Consider the following 25,535-nt stretch of genomic DNA (forward strand, 5'->3'; position numbering starts at 1 on the left):
ATCAACTTTTCTGTCTTGGTATGAAAAACAGCACCATGCATTATGGAGTGAGAACTCATTGATTTATGAGCATTTCAGAGGACCAATGTGTTCATTTGGTATATGCAAGAACAAATTCTAGAAAAGCTCATGCGTCTTTTGCATTTCTTTTTTTTCCAGAAACATTGAAAAATTGAGTTTTAATATTTGAAACTTACAAGAAAACATATGTCAACTTTAATTGTTTTCTGAAACCTGGTCCAAACATCTTGAAATCAATCAGAACTTTGATTTGGTCTTGGTTGGTCTTGGATCAGCCTTTTAGTAATCATAAAATAAATATAATCAGGCCATATTACCTCAAGACTTTATATTTAACTCTGTATTTTAGTATTATGTTGATCTCTTTTAACATAAATTTTATTTTAATGCTTATTCTGCATTCTGTGTGTTTAAATTGATTTCTTCTATTGTCTTTTTAATTATTAATTTCTAATACCTACTAGGGTTCTGATGTTTCATGACCTTAATGCCTCTATTTACAATTTATTCCTTTCTTATAAATAGTCAATTCCGTTTTTTCCTTGTAATACCCTGTTTATGTGTATAAACATTTGTGGAATACCGAAGTAGTTTCACTGTAGTATTTATGCATGACGAATTATGTGGCAGTAAAGTAAATGATGAGTGAGTGGAGATCACGTCTTTACTCTTTCCTTTGCTAAAGCAGTATCCAGCGGGTATGATTAGCAGTGACTTTTTGTTCAGCATCTGTATTTAATCAGCAGTTATTTCCCCATTTCCTAGACTGGTTAGTATAACCCTTCACCACTTTATCTCTCTTCTCTGCCTACCAGTCAATAAAAGGAGGTTTTCTAGCTTTCTCCTCTATTTTTGTGGCCACCCTTGATAAAATTTAAGTATCTGATTTTCTGAAAAAAAGTGATAACATAAGTAAGGTAAATGACTGAACAAAACTTTTCAACTCTTTCTGGAAGTTTTGTGAAGCATGGTGCAGTAGTGACTCAGCAACACAGAGTAGGTTGAAAATGTTTAATAATTATATAAATTTAATTTTAAGTTCAGGTATTAATTTAAGTTTACTGTAATTATAATTACAAGAGAGTGGTGTTTTCATGCATTTTGGCATACCAATGACATTACTGTGTATCAAAACTTATGAATTTGCCTTAAGGGATTCTCAGCCTTGAATGTCCTCCTCCCTACCTGAGACAAAAGCGCTTAATCTCATCCTCCATGTAAGATGTGGATCAAAACTAAATACATATATCCATGGGAAATCACACAAAGAAACAGCAATATATCTTTTGAAATTATCTTTTGCGGGAATAATTAGCATTTGGCAATGATAATAAATTAAAATTTAATTCCCTATTACTTTCCTTAGAACTAGTCTCACATGAGGTCTGTAATTATATCTTGTTTCCCTTCTGCTCCCCATGTCTCTACTTGCCATCACGCCCAAATACTATAGAAGGATTTTTATCCTATGTGTAATACATATAAAACATCATCACCACAAGGATCAGGTTGGATTGGCCCATTTGACTATGCCTGAAACTGCACTTGAGAAATAATCATTAAAAAAATCTCAGCAATTTTTCTTTCCTGTAGGTGAGAGGTTCATGAGACCCTGTGGAGATTGATAACACAATGAAACTAATGGCCTGTTCAGTCCAAGTCATGGGAGCTGGGGAAGATGCCAAGAAATTAGTGGAATATGGAAAAAATGTTTAACAAGGTTGCAAGTTAAAAGTTCAGAATCCTGTATCAAATATTATAATTTTAATATGTCATAGAACTGTCTTCTGTCCATATAAGTGAAGGATTTAAAAATGTTCTATATGGGGGCTAAAATCTGTCTCTAAATACTTAAGATCTTAATTGCCTCAGAGCTTAAACCCTTGAGGAAGCCTACTCTTGAAGTTCAGTGGTAACATAAAGTAAACCATAAAATAAAACTGAGAAAAAATGGCTTAAATGAAAGTATTTCTTCACTCCACAATATATTGCACAAGTACAGACAGTAAGGTAGCTTATCATCCCTTAGAACTCTGCGACAAAATTGCTTGATAATGATATTCTGCTCCAAAAACTTTCTTTCTCTCATAAGAGTTTAAAGAGAGAAAAAGAACTGTAGTTCCTGGGTTGTGAAATAACTTTTAAGTCTTTATCTTTAATGAGGTTGCATTACACATTACCCCAATTTTCCTTTCACTGAACTTCAAGACACAGCTGAATGCTACCATATAAGTCATTAAGGAATGTCTGGGGGCTGTTTTTTAAGAGTGGGAGGACAGAGGTATGTGTGGTGGTTTCTTTTTTTTAATATGTGATTTTCTTATCTGTTTGGACATCCATTACATCATAAAAGTGGCTCAAATTAAAGTCATTCTGCTACCTTGTGGCTGTAGCTTGAAATATCATGTGTTCAGTGGTTTAATTTGTAAAATCGTCCATTATAATGATACTCATACCGTTTGTTAAACTGCATCCAGAACACTGTACTGGAATTTAGACCCTTCCCAAGAACAAGAGACAACTTTCTTCTACTAAAGACTGAGTGTCAGAGATGGTAACTTCTCCTTTTTCCTTACCCTTCTTCAATCTCACATAGCACAGAAACAGAGCATGGAGGGAAAGTTTGCACACTACAGCAATTCTTTTGCCTGAACATATCTCAAACTTCATGAGAGCAGTCCAAGGTCAATGGAGAGTGTCATACATAATCCTGGAGAACTTCAATCTGTGACAGCTGTAATATTTAAATAAGAAAGAGCAGCATTATTTCAGGATCAGAACTTTATGCACCATAGTGTTGCAGAGATCCTGCCTAAGACACCCTTTTAAAACTCTATACGCCTATCCTTCTTTTGAATATTTTTTACTCTTCTTGAAATAAAAAAAACATTTAGTTCAGAGGAATCATCTGCTAGGCACTTGCAGTGACCATGTCTGTTATATTTCTTTATCAACAGTGGACAATACACAGTTTAAAGCATTTGTCCAGTCTGAGTGAATAATTGATCCATAGAGCTCTTCAAGACGCTTCTGGAAAGTTCTTTACGTGCTACTTTAGATGCGAGAGAGATGTGATTTTGGAAACCTGAACTCATCCATTACTTTCTTGTCCCTTTTCCTGAGGGCTTTTTAATGTGATGTCCATCCTATGCCCAGATAAACATTTTTCTGGGAGTAAAACAAGACTGTATAACCCATTTTAACTGAAATTTTTCCTTAAAATTATTTTTCATTAAAAAAAATTCATTAAAATTATTTTAAATTGCTTATCATAAAAATTGCTGTGTTGAGACTTTGAGTCTCTAGACCTTTCTAATTAGCTAATTCTGAACAGACTATGCAAATGTTATTTGAATTTCTAAGTGTTCAGAATGCCCCACTTGTGGTGCCCCACTGTGGTTGTGCTAACATTAAAGTATTGCTGACATAATACTTAAATAGTGTAGAAAGAGTGAGATGAGCCTCATAACCATAACAATAACAGTAAGATAATTCAGGGTCCCATTCTGCTCTAGGTATTTTGAAAAATACTTTATATAACTCTATGTGTTACTCTATCTTCAGATGACCTCAAAACATCTACTCTCATTGAAACCAACTTTAGATCTGTCCTATTTGTAGCTACGTGTAGCAGGAACTGTTTGAGTAACATCATTAGTTTTTACAATAGTGTAAAGTAGTGACAGAGTAGCATCCTAATTGCATTATATTTCAAGCCACATTTTATAGCAATAATTCATTTGTGGTAATATCAGTGATGATAATAAATTAGCGTAATGAATCATTATTGCTTATGATATTCCATATATGCAGAGCAGTCATTCCATCATAATCTTCAAATTGTGTTGCATTGAATTAGATTTGCTGGACGAACTGTTTTCATCTTGTACTTTATGTAAAAATCCTTTAACAAAACTTCTCAACAGAACATTGTTGTCCTGCAAGAGTTTTAAATTATATTTAGAGATATTCAGCATCCTGCTGGATAGAGTCCATTAGAGACAGAGCTGTTTAACATAAGAGAAGAGAAAAGCCTCAATTTTTGATTTATTGGTTCAAAATTTCATTAGAGGTTCTAAATACTAATTTTAGTACTATTTTGTACTTTAAACATTTTAAAAATTTTTGGTTTTGAAGCTGAAGGCCAAAGCCCCATTCTCTACCAACAAAAGAACATCTTACAGATGTAAGTACAGATCAGTGTCATACAGCAAGAAATTAAAGAAACATTTTGCACCAGAAGTTGTTTAAGAAAGTGTTTTTATCTGGGGAAGCTGCTGATAGAAAAGGGAGAAATTTCCATTCATGTTACAAATAAGGCATTTAGGTATGGAATGACACTATCACGTAAAACAGAAGACAAATAATTGTAGATTTGTATGTGGAGACACTGAGCACCATATTTGTACAAGAATATACATTTGTAAACATTGTTTTATATCATTATACATAGGAGATATTCGTCTGGCCTACAAATTATTGTTTTATCTTCTGGTAGGAAGCACACAGTATATATTTTACCTTTCTGTGGAATCCCATTCACAATATATCTCACTGCTGACTTTTGGTGGCTAGATAGTTCTGTAATGTAGAAAAGAAATCTTAGAGATGAGGGACATGTACATTATTTAGGATGACTTTATCCATAATAGCAGGGTAACAGAAATAATCTGAAACTGCTTTTTCCAAACTTTCAAAATAAATGTCTTTCTTAAAACATGACTGCTGTATACTGGATTTAAGTTTGCTAATTATGTGTATTAGTCCCATTCTGATTGATGGGATATATTAGTACAGAAATTTATGAGTCTCATTGATTTTTGACAGCATTTTAACTTTTCTTTGTCCAGTCCAGAGCAAGAGTTCCTTAGCAGGGAAACAGACTATTATTTTTGTGTGGATGGTATTGGATGAAAATACTACAAAGCTTAAGTTTGTGAATTAGATATGAGACCTATGTATTCCAAAAAAGCAGACTGAACAGCTTTTTTTTGGATGCATATCTCAAATCATAGATTAAAATATTACCACCGTGAAAGAGAGAACTAGAGAATACTCTCATCTAGACTTTCCCATATGTCATCTTTTAAGCAGCTGAACAGAAATTACACTCAGCTGTTTCTTCATATATAGAATCATCTTTGCATGGCTAAGTGAAAGCTATTTTCTTTTTATGCCCCATTATTTTAATTACACATGTAGTCTGCCATGAAAATTGTGCGCCTATTTATTATAACATCTTTGTGACTGTCTGGTGATTGGAAAATTCTCTTAGGTTTTTGTTATATTCATCAGTGTAAGCTAAAGTCAGCTTAGATCAGAAGTTTTCCAAATGGAGGTGTTTTGATTGTAATTATATTTTGATGCAAAGGGCACATTCATTTCAAAATTCTTACTCTGTAAGTCATTGACTTCTCCAGTTTGTTCTCTTTCTTCAGCAAGGTAAAAAGCACAACTGCTACTAAAATTTCCCACTCTTCTCACCAGAACCAAAATCCATTAAGATTTTATCAAACTCCAAATTTTTCTTTGAATTATTAAGACCCTGATTTCATAACTGATAAGCAAATGGCAGGTGATCTAGTAACTGGATCAGGCTTGCTTCCATGTTTTCCATTCAAGCACCATCTGTCTCTGTATGATCAATGTAACCTTCTGTAATACATTTATTTTAACACTGTGTCCGTATCAATACTATGGTTTAGTATCTAGTAATGTAGAATACATGGTGCACTCAAAGATCTTAAACCTTATGGTATTACTTAATGATTAAATTCAATTTCTATTCTTAGCATGAGAAGTTAGTGATGTAATTCAGTAAGTAGGAGCCTTTTGGAATTCTGTAGGAAACACGTCTGTTCTAATATGGTGATTGTATATATTCACATTTGGTACCTATGATTCAACAATAGCTGGAGTAAAAAGTCATGTACATAAATTTTGATGACATGATCTCAGGAGCTGCATCAATCTGAAGACCATTATATCTATTGCACTACTAGAGAAGCATCATGCTTACTACCTCTAACAACATTTACATCCTAAAATATCTATTTATCTGATGCACATTACATTTGCACAATATTTATCTCATGTAAGTTTTCTATAGGAAAAGCTGTTCTTGAAAATCTGTAGGGATATTTTATCCTGACAAAAACTTTTAAAAAAATTGCTTGAAGGGAGTTAAAACAGTGACTTTTTCTGTATTTCTTTCTGTACTTCCCAGCTATATGAAAAATAAGCACAGTCTTCTTCAGTTTAAATTATTTGTCACTTGAAATAAATTACAGCCTATAAATACAGCTTGTCTGACGGAGAGTAAATTTAAAAAAAATTCTCTTTCATGCCAGAACTGGTTTTTGCTCTGATTTCTAATGGGGAAAAAATCATGGTCAGAATATCTTGTCAGCTCCCTCTTACCTGCTTCCGCAGTATGAACGCCGTGATCAAAATTATTAAATATATTTTATTATAAATATTTGCATTAAGCCTAGAAAACAAGGCCAGATGTTTGCTCATACACCTTAGGATTTTAAATTGTTACCCAATTTCAACCACGTTTGGAAGCTGAAGGAAATCTTACCAAGAAGAATGTTTCTGTGGAATTTACACATACACCAGGTGGGTGAGGGGGTGGAACCCAGGTATTTTATCCCCAGAACAAAGTGGAAGCAGAACTCAATTTCTACACATTTTATCTGACAGCAGATGGCTGCTGGCTAGTCCTGAAGAGAGCCACAGTACTGCTGATTGTTTTCCTGGTGAGGATAGGAAAGATGTGTGTTGAATTATACAAGTGAGAAAAGAAATAAAGATTCTTCTGAAGCAAAGCTTCACTGATTCTGTTTACCACAAAACCATTTTAATTAAGGTTCCATTCTTAACCTATAGTCATCAAGTAAATAATTAGCTACAGTTTATCTTTTACATCTGTCACATTGGACTAATGTTATAGTGTTGGATTGTGATGCAGTTGATATAATTTCTGCTGATCTTACATGTGACTAGACCAGGCTGGCAGCTGTGCAAACTGCATTTGAGGATGCCGTATTTATATTGTAGCCAAATTTCCCTGCTATGACTTAAGCTCTATTCTGTTTCCAGCATTTCTTACCACACTGTGCCTCATCTCTTAAAATATACAGTTGTAGAAAAATTCAGGTGAAAGGGACCTCTGTGGGTCTTCTGCTGTGGCCTCTTAGTGCACAACTCACATCAAGCCTCAGTGTAAGATTCAATGTTCAACTGAGTTTTGCAATCCCTAGGAATGGAAATTCCACACCCTCTCCAAGCAACCTCTTCCAGTCCTTCAGCGCTATCATGGAGAACCACTTTTTTAATATACAGTTACAATTTCCTTTGTTGCACCTTCTGACCCCTATCTTTTCCCCTCATGCATCTCTCAGATGAAAAGGCTAGAATGCACCTTGCGGTAGGGGAATCTGCAATCAGGTCCTCTCTTCTTCAGGGACACATGCACAGAGTCCCTTCAGATACTCTTAACAGCAGGTTCTCCAGCCCCTGATCATCTTAGCAGCTCGTCCTCTTCTAGATTCTCTCAGGTTTGTCACTACCACTTTTTAAAAATCATAGAATCATGGAATGGTTTGGGTTGGAAGGGACCTTAAAGATCATCTAGTTCCAACTCCCCTGCTGTGTGTTTGGGATATAGACTTGGTTGCTCAGAGCCCCATCCAATCTGGCCTTAAACCCTTCCAGGGATGGGGCATCCACAACTTCTCTGGGAAACTTGTTCCACTGCATCACCACCTTCACAGTAAATATTTTTTTTTCTAATATCTAAACCAAATTCTTTCAGTTTGAAGCCACTAAAGGTTAGCTGTCTAAAACTAAACCCCATATTCCACAGGCAGCATAACAGGTTTCTAGTACTGCAGTGTCATCATTTGCATCAGTTTGTTGGTCACACTGTTATTAATACAGCCCAACATATATTTCATTTTCATACTGCATTCCTCACTCATGTTTGACTGTGGTGAACATCCCTCATTCACAGTTTAATTGTTATGAGACAGTTTTTAATAAGCAATGAACAGCTTCTTTCTCAACGGGAGAATCTTCTTTATTTTTCCCCCCTCAAACTACAGCAAAAAAACCAAATTGAAGCACTAACCTAACACTGCTAGGTGTTTTGACCTGTGTACTTATAGGGTAGTGTAGATTTGAAGATGCTATTGCTGCTGCTCTTCTTGTGTCTTGTCTCCCTTTTTACAGTCTATATCCCATGATTACTGCATTTATTAACCTGAAGCTCACAGGCTCTGACTTCAGTCTTGCGCTCCCTCATAATTTAACACTGCTTTGGGGGTCTGATTTATGAGCAAACTTGCATTCACCTGTGGAGTAGCAATTCCTCTGTTAGGAACCTCAGGTGAGAACTTCTGTTGACACATTTTTCCAGTAGGCTTGTTAGCGAACAGAGTCCTCCTGACTGGTTGTTTCTGTCTTTGAAATGCACTTTGTGTACCTTCTGCTTTGAAATGTCTGATAATGAATCAGCTTGCTCTCAAGGCCAATTTCACCTGGTGTAAAGGCTGTTGACCTGCAGGAGGGTTCACTATGTTTTGTCCTTTCTACTTTGGTAAGACACAGCCCCTTTCTACATGCACAGATCATGTATTTCCTAGAAATCCCACTTCCAGTTCAGTTGGCTGGGCCTTGGTCTCATTTCAGTCACATGGATCTACCAGGTGAGAAAAACACATAGTTTCTATGAGCCTGGGCCTCAACATTCCTTAAATCTTCTCAGTCTATATATTTAGGGTTTTTTATGTGAATCAGAATATTTAAAATGTGTTCAATCTTCTGGGAAAAGTTTTTTCCTTCCATATTTGATTCTTATTAAGGTGATAATATCTGATTTATCATCTCTGTAACTGTCATTCATTTCAACTTTACAACCATGTTTCCAGATGAGTTTCCACTGAGAGCTTTATGTTCTGAAACTGCGTGTTTGGTGTTTTCCAGGAATTTTTTATGGCTAAATATTAAAGCAAATTTCTCACTGTCAGTGTCTTCCAAACAGCACAGGAGTACTCTCATGGTGGTGGTGGTATTAGCACACATCATAAATTAAGTGTACTTTGAGATCCCAATCAAGGGTCAGGATGCATACTATCTTAGAATTTGTGCAGATGCAGGGAAATGATAGAGGAAACAAGTTCATTCAGCACTGATTTGTGTAAGTAAGTAGGTACCTAACACAGGAACCATATAGGGCCTCTAATGAGGCATATTAGCCACATGCTCTTCATTTCAGCTTTATGTAGGTAACTAATAAATCAAGAAGAAAAATCTGTTGGAAGACCCAGGAAAAGTGAGACTTGCTCCTTCTTCTGAGGTTCACAGAATTACAGAAAGGAGAGTTGTATCTATTGCATCCAGATGTTGTGAATTAAGTGCTTGTTACTCCTCCATCATGTATCCTTAAATTTCAGCATGACCTACTGCCCCCAGCTTGTGGAGTTCCATAACATCCCTGCCTTCATTCAGGATACTTTGAATTCAGAGTATCACAAAAGTGGATTTCATCCTTTCACCTGCCTGCAATTCGAAATTTGCTACAATTATTAATTTGTTGTGGCTGAATGAAAATTTTTCCACATACTTCCTTCTCTGAATATAACACTGGTAATTTTAAGATCCAAATTTGATTACAACATAAAAGAAAATGTCTTTTCAAGTAAATTAATATTTATAAACTATCTACATGAAACAGTTTTTCCATTTTTACTTAGACATATGCATTTTCTTCAGCAGCCACAAGATGGGAGTATTGATCCTTCAAGCTCTTGTTCTGTTCTTTGGTTTTTCTTTTTTACTGTTGTGCTCTGCCAGGCAGAGACTTAGAGAATGTTTTGTTCCTTCCTGAACAAGTTCGCTGAAATGAACTAAACTGGAGAGAATTTCTGGGAAGTTTAGAGAGTGTTAGTCAGCCTTATTCCCAACATGAATCCAGGAGGCAAATGTCGTGTGTACATTAAAAGAGTTTCTTGAGACTAAGCATCACATTTCTCTGGTTCGAGTTTCAGAGTGGTTCTTTTTCAGTTCTGCACTGATCTGCCACCTTTTCAGATAATGGGTTCCCTATAGTACTCTCACAAGGCTGTAAGGATAAGTGGAGCAACAGATCAAAACACTTTTTCTGCATTTACAGGTGCAAGGTCTGCAAGTCTGAAAGAACACAGCTTATGTGATAAAACGACCAACTCTGAGTAATTTGGGGAATGAGAGCTTATGTTAAGAAAACATTAAAAACAAGAAAATTCCAGTTAAATGTTATTGTATGGGCAACTGGACATCTACTTTTTCTGCCTTTAGGCTTATTTCTGGAAGGTTTGAGCATGCAGAGATGTCCTCTTATTTGTCATATGGCCTACAGAGCCTATGAGGACACTAAAGGAAAATGGACCAGTTCAAAATTTTCTGAGCATTGAGGAAGTTTAGATATGAACATCCTTGGTCTGTGCTCAAAGCATTCAAAACTTTATCTGCACAGAGTGTGACCCATACCCCTCTTACCTCTGAAACACATCATCATCTAAGATGCCTTTTATTTTTTTTTTCAATTTTTCATTGTCACACCAGTCCTCCCCTTGTCCTTCAGTTAAAGAGGGAAGTATTTTAAAAAGCAGTGTGTAGGAGGTACTTGGATACCTTGTTACCTGTTAGAGGAGTTTGTATATGTATTCAGAACTCTGTGAACAGCCTTGAAAAAATGTGAAGCTTTAAAAATTGTCCTTATGGTGATCCACCTGCTACAAAGAAGAGAGAAAATGACTTCACCATTGCATGCTGGGTGCAGGAATTAAAAGTAATCAGACAAAATATAATTTCCAGTTTTGATAATTAGATGCGTGATATGAACAAGTAATATCCTAATATATTTTCCAAAGAACTTGACTCCTATTGAAATAATTAAAAGTAGGGTTTTTTTCAGAAGCCACAGAGAAATTTTAAATCAGACTGTAGTGCTTGGTGTTTTGTTAGTTTGTTTATTTTTTTAAGTAGCATGTTAATGTTTCTTTCTGCTTTGTTCTTTTCCATTAAAACTCTTAAAATTTATGCTGGTTTTAAACTAGTTTGTTAATAGTAGGAAAGAAGACACCTTGTTTATTTGGTTAGGTTTTTTCTTTGTATAGATGATGCGAGTAAAAAACAGTTTAGCCATTACACTTTGCCTCGGTAAATGCCACCTTTTTAGGGTTTGACATCTGTACCTAGCTACAAATAATTAGCCAGCATGGGTCTGCATTTTAACAAGATGACAACTTGAATCTTCTTGCTCCTATATTGTAGACACACTGAGATATTTTGTGCTAATGTTCCTTATGTGTATACAATAACAAAAACAAAGACTGAGCTGACTTGTGGCAAGCAATTACAAAACTCCAGCAGATATATTCATACTCTCCCCACATGCCTGGGCCTCCTGCTAAATCTGAAGCCTTGTCTTCCCTCACTGTGATCCTGTTAGAAACTTGATATTTTGGCCTCTACAAGGATAAAATAAACTTTTCACAGACATACACAAATAGCTGAGGAAATATACCTCAGACTTAGACCATCATTTAAGGAAATAAAAAGGAAGTCTCACTAAGAGAGGAGGAAAAGAAGTGTGGCGTTTTCATGGCAAATAGCATGATGTCTGTTTGGCAGAAGTGACCTTGGAAGAGTACACTTTCTGCCCTCCTTCTCTAGTTGCCTGTTTTTTCCTTGAATATGTAGTACTATGATAAATGGCTGACAGTATGCTTCACAAAAGACTAGTTCTGTGCCTCCTGAGTGTGACACTACAGCTCTTCTGTAGAGTGCCCTTTCAGGCCTTCCAAAGGCCCTCCTCAGCCATCTGGTGCATATTTATGCAGGAGAGGGACTAATTCCCAGGTGAGAAGCAGACATAGCACACGGAGTACAGAAAATTTAAAACTCATTGTTAGTTTGGCTGCATCTTGGGAACACCTCCAGAAAAATAGAGCTGGTTTTTCTTTTTTGACAGTACGTTTTAATTGGTATTTTAAGTTCCTGGCTGTTAAACTGCCTGGTACGAAGGCATATATGAATAGTTTTCCTTAAATGAGAACACTTTGGAAGTAAATGTAAAAACACTTAACCAGAAAATATAATATTGGAGATGCCACTTTATTTAAAAATGTTATCTGAGTGAAGGAACCACCTTATACCAGGCTGTGTTACCTCTGTAATGACTTCAAGTGGGATTAGTGGTTTCTACATGCAGTAAGATTGAAGGTAATTATGAAAATCATGTTCATATGTGTCCCCAGTGTGGAAGGCTGAATTCAAGTCTTATTTCCACACTCTGTGAAAGATCGGACCCAAAGGAGAATTACAAGCTAGGTGAGACAGGAGATGCAAGTTGATAGGCAATGCCATGTCTGGGTCAGTTAATAACCGTGAGAGGCTTCAACGAGCACCTCATTTTTGGGGGGATTTAATAAGGTGTTTCTAACTGCCTCACATAGGGGATTTTCTACTGATCTTTTGTGGATTTTATTACAAGGAAAACAATTCCATGCCTGCCTCAGAGCTTATGAGACAGTTTGGTAAGGTATTAAATGACTTCCATCTTTTATCTCATATACGAATCCATTAATTTCAAATGCACTGGCAGTCCCAAAGAAGCCAATGGTCCTTGTTAGATATAGAGTCCAAAAGGGTATTCTGTTTTCCTGAGATGTCACCCAAATGTAAGATATCATGCTATTGCAAGGGCAATATTGATGAGATATATGACTCTACTGCAGTTAGATTCACCTGGTTTTGTTTAGTTATCTTTCCAAAATGAACTTCAAGTAGTGTTTGCTCATGGTTTTTTTCAGTATGGTGAGGAGTATGTTAGCAAAGCAGCATCACAAAAGTATGAAAGAGAGAGGCATAATAGTGCAAAGAGCTCTAGAGTAATTCACTTCTTCATTACCAGTGTGACTAAAAAGTAACAAAAAAGAATTTCTCTAAAGGTCTAAAGGCAAGTGGGTTAAAATGCTAATGGGCATTTTTAGTTCACTGAAGGCTGTAGACAAACAAAAATATTTCCCATACCTTGTACAAGTTAAGAAAGTGTTGTGGAAGAGATCTATATTGCAAATCTTTTAGAGGTGGAACAGAAACATAAGGCATTGCTGGTCTTAGTATCTCCTCTATTTTGTTTTTGTTCTGTCATCAGGTTGCAATCTGCGTGGAGCTGTACTGCCCAAGGAGTCTGTCTGATGGATAGGGATCACATGGGCCATGTGAAGCATGGCCTGTTGCCTTTCCACACCCCCTGTAACAGCCAAGGCAGAACAAGGAAGGGAAAAGGCGAGTTGTGGAACTGGGGCTCCAGTGGAACTGAAATTCAATTACATGTCTCCTGTAGACTGAACCTCATTGTAAAAATTGGCCTGACAATTTTACCTTTAATCGTACCTCTGTGAACTCTCTTTGATGTTAAAGATGGGTTACCCTCATCCGCCTTTCTTGTCATATTGTGAGCAAGCCTCAGTAAATTGGGTAGCAAGACACAGACCTTTCAGGGAACCCAGACATGAAGTGAACAGCTTTCTCCAGCCCTTGAAAGTACATTGGATTGATCTGTTTGCTGTACAGTCCCCAAGCCCCAGGCTATGGATAAAATTTCTTAGAAGAGAGGCAAAGTAAATCAATTCTGCTCTGTTGCTGGGGTAAAGTTGGTCAATAGATGATATTTTAAAGCACCTCCATCAACAATTTATGAGATTTATTCAGTTTATGCGAAAGAGCACTCCATAATCATCACTACACAGCAATGGCCCAACAGGGTGTTGCTAACTGGATATCATTTAATAAAAGTTTTTCAAGTGCTCAGCATGCTTTCATCAGAGGGTGATTTTTGTTTTTATCCTTGTTTTGTATGAACGTTAGGAGGTAATCAAGAAGTTATAAAAGTTGATGATTTATGAAGCTTTTGAAGTGGTGGGTGAAATTGTAGGCTAGATATAATGCTTATATTGATCACACTGTTGGTAAAAGCATGATAAGACTGTTGACTAAAAGTACTATTATAATAAATTTCATGATAGTCTGTTAAATAGAGATCTAGTATTATTTAAATAACTTGATTTTGGTTAATAGTGGTCATGGTCAACACTGGGCTGTATTGTGTTGATACGCACATAAACCTCACAATTGTTACCATACTGTCACTGTGTTTTCAGAATTGGAAAAGTAGTTACATAGTTACCAAATCTCTCCTACACCAGCCCTTTAATTTCTTATGTTCTCAGCAGTATTCATCTCTTACACTAATAACTTTTTGAAATTTTTGTTCCATGCCCATGACTTCATCCCTGCTCTTTCAGTAACTTCAGTCTGCTCTTTCAGTAACTTCTCTTGCTTTGTCAATAAGTTTTTTTTAAATACAATTCTCATATTTCTTTCTTTTGCTTTTCTCATATTCTGAGATTACTTTGATTGTGGTCTTGCTTGTTCCAGTTTTGAAAGTACAAGGGAGAGTAAAGTCATAATTTTCCTTTTTGCACATGTAGCCCCATACCTGTTAATTCCTATTACATATTGCCCACAATTTAAAAAGAATTTCAAGAACTTATTTTTAAATCTCTATCAGTATCTCTAATTAAGTTGTTATTTTCAGCTTTTTTATCTCCCATTACTATGCTTTTATTTCCATTTCTAGCTACTTGCATTCTGAAGAGACTGTCAGAATTTACAATTCTCTTACTGAAAAATCTCCAACCCCCCAAAAAAACAAGCAACTTCACCCAATACAAAAAAAACCAACCCCCCCCCCCCAAAAAAAACCAACAAACAAACCAGCAGAAAATTTTGACCAATTTTTTTGTTCTCATTTTCATACGTTTTACTTTTTACATCTCCTTCCTCTAATTTATTCACACTCTCTTTCACTGCATCCTGTTGAAGAGCTGGTATGTTCATACCAATGTCTTTTCAATTTACTAGTTGTTATTTAAGATATGTAGAGAACCCCAAAGTTCAAAAAACAATCCAGTGCTATCCATTAGGGCTGCTCAGCTTCTCTCTCTGTCTTTTTAATGTGCAGAATTTTGTTTCTTTATTTTTCTTGTATTGGTGCTGGCTGACGTTTTTCAGATAAAAATATTGTTTTGTATCCTTTTGGAATGAGATCTCTTCTTTTTGGCTGCTTTATTTCTCACATATCTGATCTACACATCTCAACCTAGCCATAATATGAGAAGGTCCAGTGTTACTAAGAAAACCTGCAAAATCTGTTTTATACTGTAGAATCATTTTTCAAAGTAAACAAATGTGTGTAATGAAAAACAATTTTCAAGGACCTCACCTGAGAACACAGCTGCCCTGGTATCTATTTGTGGGTAATCTCTATTTGTGAGGCGCGATACAGATCTCTGCAGGATATGCTGTGTTCCTCTTGAACAACAATTCCCCTTCACTCTAATCTACACAAACTATTTATGTTTATGTTGTGATCTTTTCTTTTCATATATAAGTAAATTAAGTAAAAATCCCTAGAATAATATCAGTATCATAAAAGCAATATGAAACAGATTCACTTACTCTTTTAATATTAGACTTTGTATTCTGCTATTCTTCTACAATCTTCTTTTGACAATAATTTTAGTTTTGGTTTTTTTTCAGAAGCATTTCAGAAGCTCACTCCTGATATGAATAAAACAACTTTCGTTGGTGTTGTCTTCATTATATAACTGAACAGATGTTTTAAGAGTAAAATTGATGAAAAGACACAGCTGCTGGAAGTTTTATTCAAATTATTTTAGAAAATATTGCTGCCAGAAAAAGTTTCTTCATTATTCATACAACCACGGATATCAAGATTCCTATGGCAAAATCTTAGCATGTCAAGAAATGGTGTCAAATCCGTATGTAGCTTTCAAATCTCTTGAAAAAATGGTGAATTATCTCTGGAGTACTTCTGAAGTAGGGAATCTCTAGATCATATTGAAAAGATTTTTCAAATCAACAAGTATTGGTATGCCTCTATTCAAAGGTTTGATTCCAAATACCGCAGAAGACCAGACTGGAACTCTGTGTTACATATACAGAAGTTATATCATATATTAGACTAAATTTGTGACTAAAGAATAACTTTTATGTCTGTTGCTGTTGGACTTCAAATATAGTCTTTCCTGAAGCATGTAGAGTAATACAGAGCACTATAAAGGAGTAAACAATATCAATAAAAAGGGACTAGATTTTCCAGAAAAGTTAGTAAACATTACTCCTTGTCCAATAATTTTACAGTTCTTATTTTACCTAGTTTGCTGAAATTGGCATACCAGTATACTCATTCCTCTTTTGATAGTGAAGATGGAAATAATAGTGAAGAGGAATTAAACTTGCAAAGACAGTAGGTGTTCTAGGTTTGTTAGGCATATGTATGCAATGTCAATTTGAGAACAAGAGAGGTGTGAATTTAAAAAGGAAGAATGTTTAAATCCTTGAGTTTTCTGTAAGACATGCAATGAAAGGTTAAGGACAGTGAGAAAAAATTGCTGTAGACATTAAACATTGGAAAAAAATTATGAAACAGCCCACAAAGGATTGGGGAATGGCTGGCATAAGAATGACCTTACATGATACTCACATATGTGAACTTTAAATGTATGTCTGTATTTATGGAAATTATATCAATATGCAATCCTTTGAAAACTCAGCAGTATGAGAGTTCTCCATGTTTTCATTCATGATGACATAAATGATAGCAACACTGATAAGGCTAAATTAAAAAAAAAAGGGACAGAAGGTTATATTATTGTTGAGCTTTTTTTGTTCTTTCTATAACATTTGACTGAACCATCCTGTGAAAATTCACTGAGCTGCTGGATCATCTGTCTTGGACTTTACAGGTTCAAGCTGGGGAATTGCACCATGTTCTCTTCATAAAGGTCCTTATTCTCACCTGAACAGATGTGAAAATAATCTTTTGAGATGTGTTAGAAAATTGGCAATAACTTTTCTATATTTATGCACTGGACACTGATTTTTTTAGCATGGATTCCCACTTGATATAAACCAGAACAGCACTGTTGAAGTCACTGGAGCAAATCAATCAATACTGGCTAAGAATTTTGTCCCCAGTCAGTGTTTTGATGGGAAGGCAGAAAAAAGACTCTTCACTGTCATGCACTGAGAAAAATCATGTGTCTTACTGGGTTAGGCTAAAGACTGCCCTTTGGAAAAAAAGAAAAAATCACTGCCTCTTGGCTAAGCAAAAGAATTGTGCAGTTTTGAGTACAAACAATAGAGCCTTTGAACTAAAGATATGCAGGCATGAAACTGTTTATTTACAAGGAAAAATGACCCACTTCTCTAGGAACATGACCCAATTTAATCTGCTAGAAAAAAAAAATTGAAATGCTATTTGACCTAAATTTTCTGAAGCAAAAGTTGTGTGGAAAACAGAGAAATGTCTATATAGTTCGTGAGGCAGCTTCATTTACAGGTCATTTGCTCCATGTGTCAGACAGGACTGTGTTTCTTATAAAAGGCTCTGATTAGGATTACCTGAAAACTTCCACAGAGCTTTGATCTGTCGTATCACTCTTTTGCAGCTGTCTTAGGGATGCAACTGCACTGTAAACACTGGTATCACTTAAATACACTCAGAGTCTCAGGACAGGCTAAGATAACATTTGGTGAGAATGAAGTATCTTTCTCAGACAGATGTGCAGAGGCAGGAAGACCTATTTGTTGAACTGTCAGATCTGAGATAATTTGGTATGATTTTCCTAAGAGATCAGCCTACAATGCCACTGCTTTTAGAAAAAGGCAGAAAAATTATAATCTGATTAGTTTAGATTGTCAGTATGGTGAAAATCTCATATGCCTGCTTGATCTGAAGAAATTCATGCTCCCCTATCCATGCAGGAGTCTTTCCTGGGAACAAACCTCCTCTGACTTTGACCTATTTCTTTTTCCCTACAAACACATGAATGTACTGAATCATCAGAGACAGTCAAAACTGGGTCACTGCAGAAGTACTTATTCATTATATGTCAATGGCAAGTTTTTCTGTGTACACTCCTCAATGTGAATACCAGTCCTGAAATTTTAGACAACAACATGAGTGACCTGTGGTATTCAAATCAGGTTGTAGTTTAAATCGAAAGATCAGATATATCCGTTTCTCTTCTCATATAAATCAAAAGCTGGAATGCTTGTGAAAGCTTGCTTCTCCCCTGCCTCAACAAAACTGCAAAGGCAAAATGATTAATAGCTGCTTCATATATTTTGCCTGAAGAATTATGAAGAGATCCAATAATTTAGAACAAAGGACAGTATGAGCACACTATCATGAAAGTTTTTGATAAAACTGACTATGTGAGATAGCAGCAGTAAAAACTGGTTTGAGACTGGGACCTTTGGTCACACTGAGATCAGTAAAATTATTTGAGCTGTGAGACAGTCTTCGTCATGTAGATTTTAGTATTTACTCCGTAGTTGTTTCTTGTATGTGTGTAGACCATGTGCATCAAATAAGGGAATGGATTGTTTTAATAAATAATTTTGCTCATTTTTTATTTTGTAGGTATTTTTATTACCTCTGTTTGATACTTGTATTGCCTCTGGATGGGCAGCAAAAAGTCCCATGTGAATTTGGGAACAAACTGAAAGATGCTGGGCAAAAAAAGAAGACTGAAGAATGCCCTCAAAAGACATGGGGACCAGAGGTAGGTTCACATTAAAACATTTTATTAGATCCCAGTAATCCTGCCTTTCTTGGTGATTTACCTTACTACAGGTAATTCTTTTGGTGTCATAAAACTTCAGCTTTAACTCTTTGATTCAGTGGCTACTAGTGCTATGATTTTTACTGCTATCATGATAAATAAAATGATAACTTTTTTTTTTAGAAGCTGTGTAGTAAAATACAGCAGCTTGCTGGAGAGCAAGATTTTCACTCTGCAGAAATCTCAACTTTCTCTACCTCCTTTAACAGAGGATACACTGTGCAGTTCACCCAGCCACTGAACATGACTTTATATAATTGTATAGATGCAGCTCTGTGACATGTACAAGGCCTGAGCTGGCCTTTCCTGTTACCCCTACCCCTACTTACCCCTAGCTAAGTAGGGTAACAGGAAACTCTAATAAAAGTCAAATGAATCCAGTAAGATTGACAGAAGTAGACAGCCATTACTTCAAGCACAAAAGTGGAGTGCACAGCAAAATTCTCCCAGCCAAGGTGTACATATATCATAAAGAAAAAGGTTTTAGGAACATCATCGTATGAAATTCACTCCTTTAATTTGTAAAGATTTTCAGATACAAAATAACTTTCAGTGTCTGTCCAGTCTCTGCAACTGAAATGCTTGCTTTTTCTGAAGAGCTGGTTGTCTAGCAGTAGCAATTTTGACAGTGATTCTCAACAGACGAATGATTTATCACAGAATTTTTTAATATCTTCAATGAATGGGTGTTGATAATTTTTAGGTGCAGGGTTTAACTTCCCTAAACTAAACAGAGCTCTCTAACTAGTGTGTGGAAATATTTGATTATTTTCTTCATAATACTCACCTACAAATTTTCCACTTTCATATTTACCCTTGTACTAAGTGTGGAGCTAAGCATTTCTTGTATGCCACAATGACATATTTACATAGTTACTCATAGTTGTTTTAGTCATCAACAATATGCATTTACATATGAAGATTTCACAACAGACTCATCTTATTTACAGATAGCATGTGGCTTACCATGGCCTTTTTAATCTTAAGCAGGAGTTTAATATTAGAAAGCGAAGCTAATTAAGTAAAGATAAGAGCACTGCCACTTGTTATACAGTGGGAAACAAATGAGGTTAGTGGCAGAAATTGCTGGAGTATTGGGTTGAGACTAAGAAAGTTTTTAATTTTTTAAAGAATACTTTAAAATTATTAATTTAGCCAATATAACTATCAAAAAACATATGTTCAGAATTTCCTCTGTCAAACACACAGCGAAAAAACCTCTGTGCTTTTAGAAGCGTTCCATATTGAAAAAGGATTGTGGCAGTAAATGGTTGACAAAAGCCTCCATCTTCAAGGTCACCTGCCGTTCCCTTTCCCCTTCAGTCTCCCTGCCTGCACTTCTGCTTAAAGTGGTGCTTGCATTGTGGTGCAACTCCTAGAAATTATGAATGAAGAAAACTTCTTATGGGCATTTTTGATATCAGGTGTAATTGGACAGCTACTACTTTCCTTTTCTATTATTTTAAATCAGAGTTCTTTCTTTACATTTAATAGATGTTTTTTGCCTACTACACACCTGCAGTATCTACACTTAAAAAATCTGCTTATTTTGGGTATGCTTATTTAAAAATTATTATTTAAATTTTTTTTTCCTTTGAAGAGTACCTGTGGTTTATACAGTATTAGTCAATAGAATGTACTTTTCTTACTTTTTATTTAAAAATACTTGTATTTATTAGCAGCTGAATTCTTCTTCAAATTCCTCTCTGAAGAATTTTTTAAAATGTAACTCCTGCAGGTGAAGCATAGAAGGTTGTTTGTAAGAGAAAAAAAATGATTTATGCACCTACTAAGTGCTTCTGGAATAGAGTTTGCAGATTCAATCTTACAGTGCTGCACAATTTCTTACAGAGCTGTGATCCAGGCACCAGTTTGGGAGTAAGGAATTAAATAAAAAATACAAAAAAAGGAGACCCTTCTCTCCTCCTATATTCAAAAGATATAAAGTAAATTAACATTTACCCCGTTCTCTAAATCATCTTCTAGAATCTAATAACATCTTTAATAGTCATAACAGCATGACTGCTTAATAGCTTTTATTTTCCATTGTTGCTTTAGTGTCATACTTTTTGCCAAATCCTCATTCCAGGAGTGCACAAATATCACTGCTGAGAGTGGAAGTATGGTTTATTCCCATAGTTTGCTATTTGGGAATACAAGTGAAGTAGAAGCTGCAGTAGTCTTACAGTCTTCATCTTGCTCAGTTTGTTTCAAGCAATCTGCCCTTCCACCTGCTGAATGAAACCATGGCTTGCTTTCCTCTACTTGAAATAATCACCTGTCTTCTGGTGATTAATTTAGTTATGCAGATTTTTTTTCTGCTTGTTTTTGGAGCCTCAGCCTCCCTGAGCTTTTAATCATCAAATCCATTGCTCATAATTCCTTTTGCATGCGGAAGTTTGCTACCTCCAGCATGGGTGGTATATTCTGAGCAGTGGCCTCCTCACTCAGCACTCAAGAGGTCACACACCGCATCTGAGTCCTCATGGTCAGTTGTGATGTAGCAGTTCACCACAAATTCATTTTCCAAAAGGACTTCCTCCACTAATTATCTTCATTCCAGACCCTTATCCAAAGCTTTTCCTCTCCAAAGTTATTTTTTGCCAAATCCTGGTTCCAGGACAGAGAACAGAAAATCAACAATTCTGACCATTGTTTACTTAGGAGGAAATGGGATCTTTCCCCAGTTTCCATCTGGGAGGAGAGGTGCTTTAGGCCCAAGAAATTTCCTTCATCATCTGATGACCCTACCAGCAGGTTATGTGTTCTGCAGCTTCCCCTGTCAGAGAAAAACCCAAACATTTTATTTTAATAAAATATCTTCCTCCTTTCCAGTCAGCCTCACTAGCATCCTACAGTTCTTTTTGCTTTTGGCAGCTCTCCCAGAACTCTGGGCTGAAGGCAGAAAGAAACCACACTGATTCTGTGGTTTCTAGAAGAGACCAAGGCTCCTTATTACATATTTCATGCAGCTGTGCTTTCTTGGCCATCTCTCTCACTTCCCCAGTTAAATACCAGTCTTTTTTTCTCCATTAGCACATATGGTTTTCTAAGATGATCAGGTCAATGACTCATTGTACACACTTGTTAAAGGGGATAATTTTGAAGGTGCTTTGCAGGGAAGTGGTCTGGTTTAGTTTGGGTGTTTTGGAACACAGAATCACTAGTCTTGACATTAGACAGAATAGATGCTTTTATCTTATGTCTCCTGGCATATTGGTAGGCAGCTTTTCACACTAAAATACACAAATTCATCAATATCCAAACTGTATTAATGACCAATAACTACCTTTAAATATGTTCACTTCCTTCAGGGATCTGTTAAGGAGATTATGGAAATATGGATTTCATCTCTGTGACAGTATATGTGTATGAATCTATATATTTCCATACATGTTTATACAGAGAAAACACTTATGCTTTAAATTACAGTTTTTCAAAATACATAAAGATGATAACTCACAATCAACTGTTGCAGTATAAATTCCAAGAAAGACCTTAAATTGCTATTTTAATATGTATCAGATAGACAAATAATACACACACACTCACATACAATGCGTATTTTGAAGATGGGTAATCCAAATTTTATTTGTATTGTAAAGGGGAAAAAAGAGAGGTTAAATCTGTCTATTTACATTGCAGCGATTCCATACCTCTTAGTAGATTTTTGGAGAAAATGAGACATTTTACCAATATAAGTGTTTAGCTTCAGAAACATTTTGGAAAAAAATATTAGTTGGAAAATACAAGCCCACATTGGAGTTAGAAAAAATGTATATGTTATTGAAGGTTAATGAAAGCAATTTTAGATTTATGTTTTCCCGTGACAGTCTCTTTATTTTTTTTATAATCACCATGTTCCTACAAAGGAAATGGGAGGTTACCCCGCATTCGGAGGTGCTCAGAGAGCAATAGAAATGTGTTGCAGGAACCTGTCACCCTCTGAATTCTCAGACCTGGTTCCTGGTGTGGTTCTGCAGATTCTATGGAAATGAAATGCTTTCTTTGTGGTAATTATAAACATGTGCTTTAGGAAGGAGAAGTCACTACACTTTATGAATTGAGGAATTGTTATTATGACTTAGTGTCACAGGCTTTCATACAAAGATTGAAATGGTTCTCCCTGTCCAGATGGCTGCCCCCATCTCATCCCTACCTTCCAGTCCCTTTTGTGTGCAGGTGTCAGTCCAATTACATCTCCTGACACCTGATAGCTGTGTTTAGCTGTGGTTTCCAGATCACAGATTTTTCAGTGGTTACAGTGAAAATGATAGGGAAGTGCAAGCAGCAACTTCTTTTATATTAAAAGTTTGCGTTCTAGATGTAAAGAAAACACCGTTGCTCTGAATAGTGCTGTGTTATGAGAAACAGGAAAACAAAGAATAATGAAAACAGAGTTTCTAATACTGAACATGTGGCATGGGTTCAGTCTTTCTGTACCATAGAGAATGGACCTTCCATCATGCAACAGCAGCAGTTTGATCAGATCAGGCTGTTGTAAGAAGGCTCCTGGAAAAAATAATAACTGCTCCACTGAAGCTCTGATGTTTGGGGTTGTGCAGTTTGAACAAGCTTGCTAGGTTCATTACACTTTTTAATCCCTGGGGTTAAGACACACGGAGCGAATGAACTAAGGACTTTACAGAACTAATCACTCATCCTGAATTTGTCTTGGGATCTTGCTTCATTTGGCTGACTAATTCTCTCCCTGTTTCATTGACTAATTTGGTAGCTCACCTTATAAATCTTCCTAGCCTCTTATACCTCTTCCTAGCCTCTTGTATGGTCATGGGTCTCACAGTATCTCCTATCTTTGCATTTCTCTAAATGATAAAATTTACTTCAACACATGGCTTTTTATATACTTCATCTTGAGGGTGTGATATGGCAGCATTCCAGCACTGGGTAAAAAGATTGTATGAAAAGGAAACCCACAAATATTTAGAGCAAAGCTCTGCATTCTTATTTGGTACAGGATTTTTTAACCCTGTGACACACCAGGGAACACACCTTTCTCCAGATTCAGGCTGCCATTTCTTTGCAGCTATACTCTAATAAGAATTTTTGAAAAGATTGCATGAACTATAGCTGAACTTCTCTTGGCTGCTTTGCTGCTGAAAATTTCCTTCATCACAAAACTCCCAATTAAGTTTTGGTTCATAAATGCCCTATAGTATCAACTAAATGGTACTGGGTGCAGCTGTACGTGTTAATTACATATGAAGTTCAAGAATGTTACATTTTTAATGGGATAAAACATTCTTATAGCAGAAAGGAAACAAGTACCTTACTTTCATTTATAGTATGATAGCTTACAAGAGTTGGGAAGAAATTTTTCTTCCCTTATGTAATTATCTAGTTACATTAAGAGGGTGAAAGGGGGTTTGATATCCACTGAAATCTCAGGTGCTAGCCTTTGTAGGAAATATGATGGTGACTAGATTAGATGAAGTAGCAGTCTACGCTAGGATGGAGACACCGATTATTCACAGGTTTTAAGACCCAGAAGGGACCATTATGATAATTTAGTCTGACCTCTTGTATAACATAAGCCTTATAATTTCACACAGTAATTCTTGTGCTGAGCTCCTAACACATTCCTGCACATTAGTAGACCAGTCCTGAAGCCTTACTTTGGCACAGAACAGAAAGTGGAAGTCAATAAGAGAGAAAAATGTTTTAGTCCTTTCCCTATCCTGCTGGAAAGAATGATAATTTCACCCGAGTACATAAGAAAGGACCGTCAGTAAAGGTTTTAAATCACAGGTCCATATTTATATCCTGAATTTGAATACCATAGAAGGTATATTCCAAAGTTTAAACATAGTAGTTTACTTTAAATTTGTGAAGAAAATTATATAACATTATAGCTTAGACTAACTGTACATGACTCATTACCATTTCTGAAATATTTTTCTGTATCACCTTCAGGACCATCAAGGCAGCTAGCTGGTTTATATCGTGATAGAGGAGGCAGTGTGCTCCAAAATTATTTTCTTTTCTGTGTTTCTAAATCTATATTAGTCCATTTTTATTTATAATACAGTTTAGTCTTCATTGCAACGCTAAAATATGAATGAAGAGTAAAAAGACCATATGCTTGGGTTCAGGTGGGTCAGATCACCAATATTCAGCAATTTGCACATAATCACTTCTGTCCTGTACTCAAGATCCTTAGAAAGAATTGGGGGAGGTGAGGATGTGGGGAAATCTGTTTTTCTTGTCGTCTATCTTAGCTGGAGTTTTTTGTTTGTTGGTTTTGTTGGGTTTTATCCTTCAGTGTGTTGTTTTGCCTGGAAATAAACCTCAACTGATGTTTTCCTTTTCCCTTGACACTCAGTTTCCTTCCTATTTCTCAGGTGCTTGTGTCCTCCGGGAGGGTGTGTTTTCAGAAGTTTGTAGCATCAAGGAAACACATATATGCCTCTTTTTGCTTGTACTGCTTTTTATTTAAAGTGCATAGAAAATATTACAGTGTGTTCACAATGTACCATTTTCTTCAAAATGCATACATAGTTGCATTAAAGTACTTTTTGACCAATCTACTCAGATAAAGAGATTGCAAAAGTACTCTGACTATATAAACTGAGATGCTAATGCCAGAATAAAATGCAAAAGAGAAAAAAGAATTATATATGGATTACATTTTTATTTAGTTTTCTGCTTCTTGGATGATCACTATAGAAACTACACCATCTAACTAGAGGGAAATAGTAGGATTTAATCTCCTGCATAATTAGTTCT

The 25,535-nt window shown here is 35.9% G+C and overlaps 1 long non-coding RNA gene across 2 annotated transcripts in view; it reads left to right on the forward strand.

Moving 5' to 3' along the window:
• The window catches only part of LOC121664809, a 122,709-nt gene that overhangs the window by 42,297 nt on the left and 54,877 nt on the right, over positions 1-25,535 (forward strand). For both annotated transcript variants that reach the window (XR_006016139.1, XR_006016138.1), the window contains exon 3: positions 18,587-18,728. This is a non-coding gene — a long non-coding RNA (uncharacterized LOC121664809). The remainder of the gene's footprint in view (positions 1-18,586; positions 18,729-25,535) is intronic.

Source organism: Corvus kubaryi, unplaced genomic scaffold, assembly GCF_017639235.1.
Source record: "Corvus kubaryi isolate FWS band 111438036 unplaced genomic scaffold, C.kubaryi_AGA036_p1.0 37308, whole genome shotgun sequence".
NCBI lineage: Eukaryota > Metazoa > Chordata > Aves > Passeriformes > Corvidae > Corvus > Corvus kubaryi.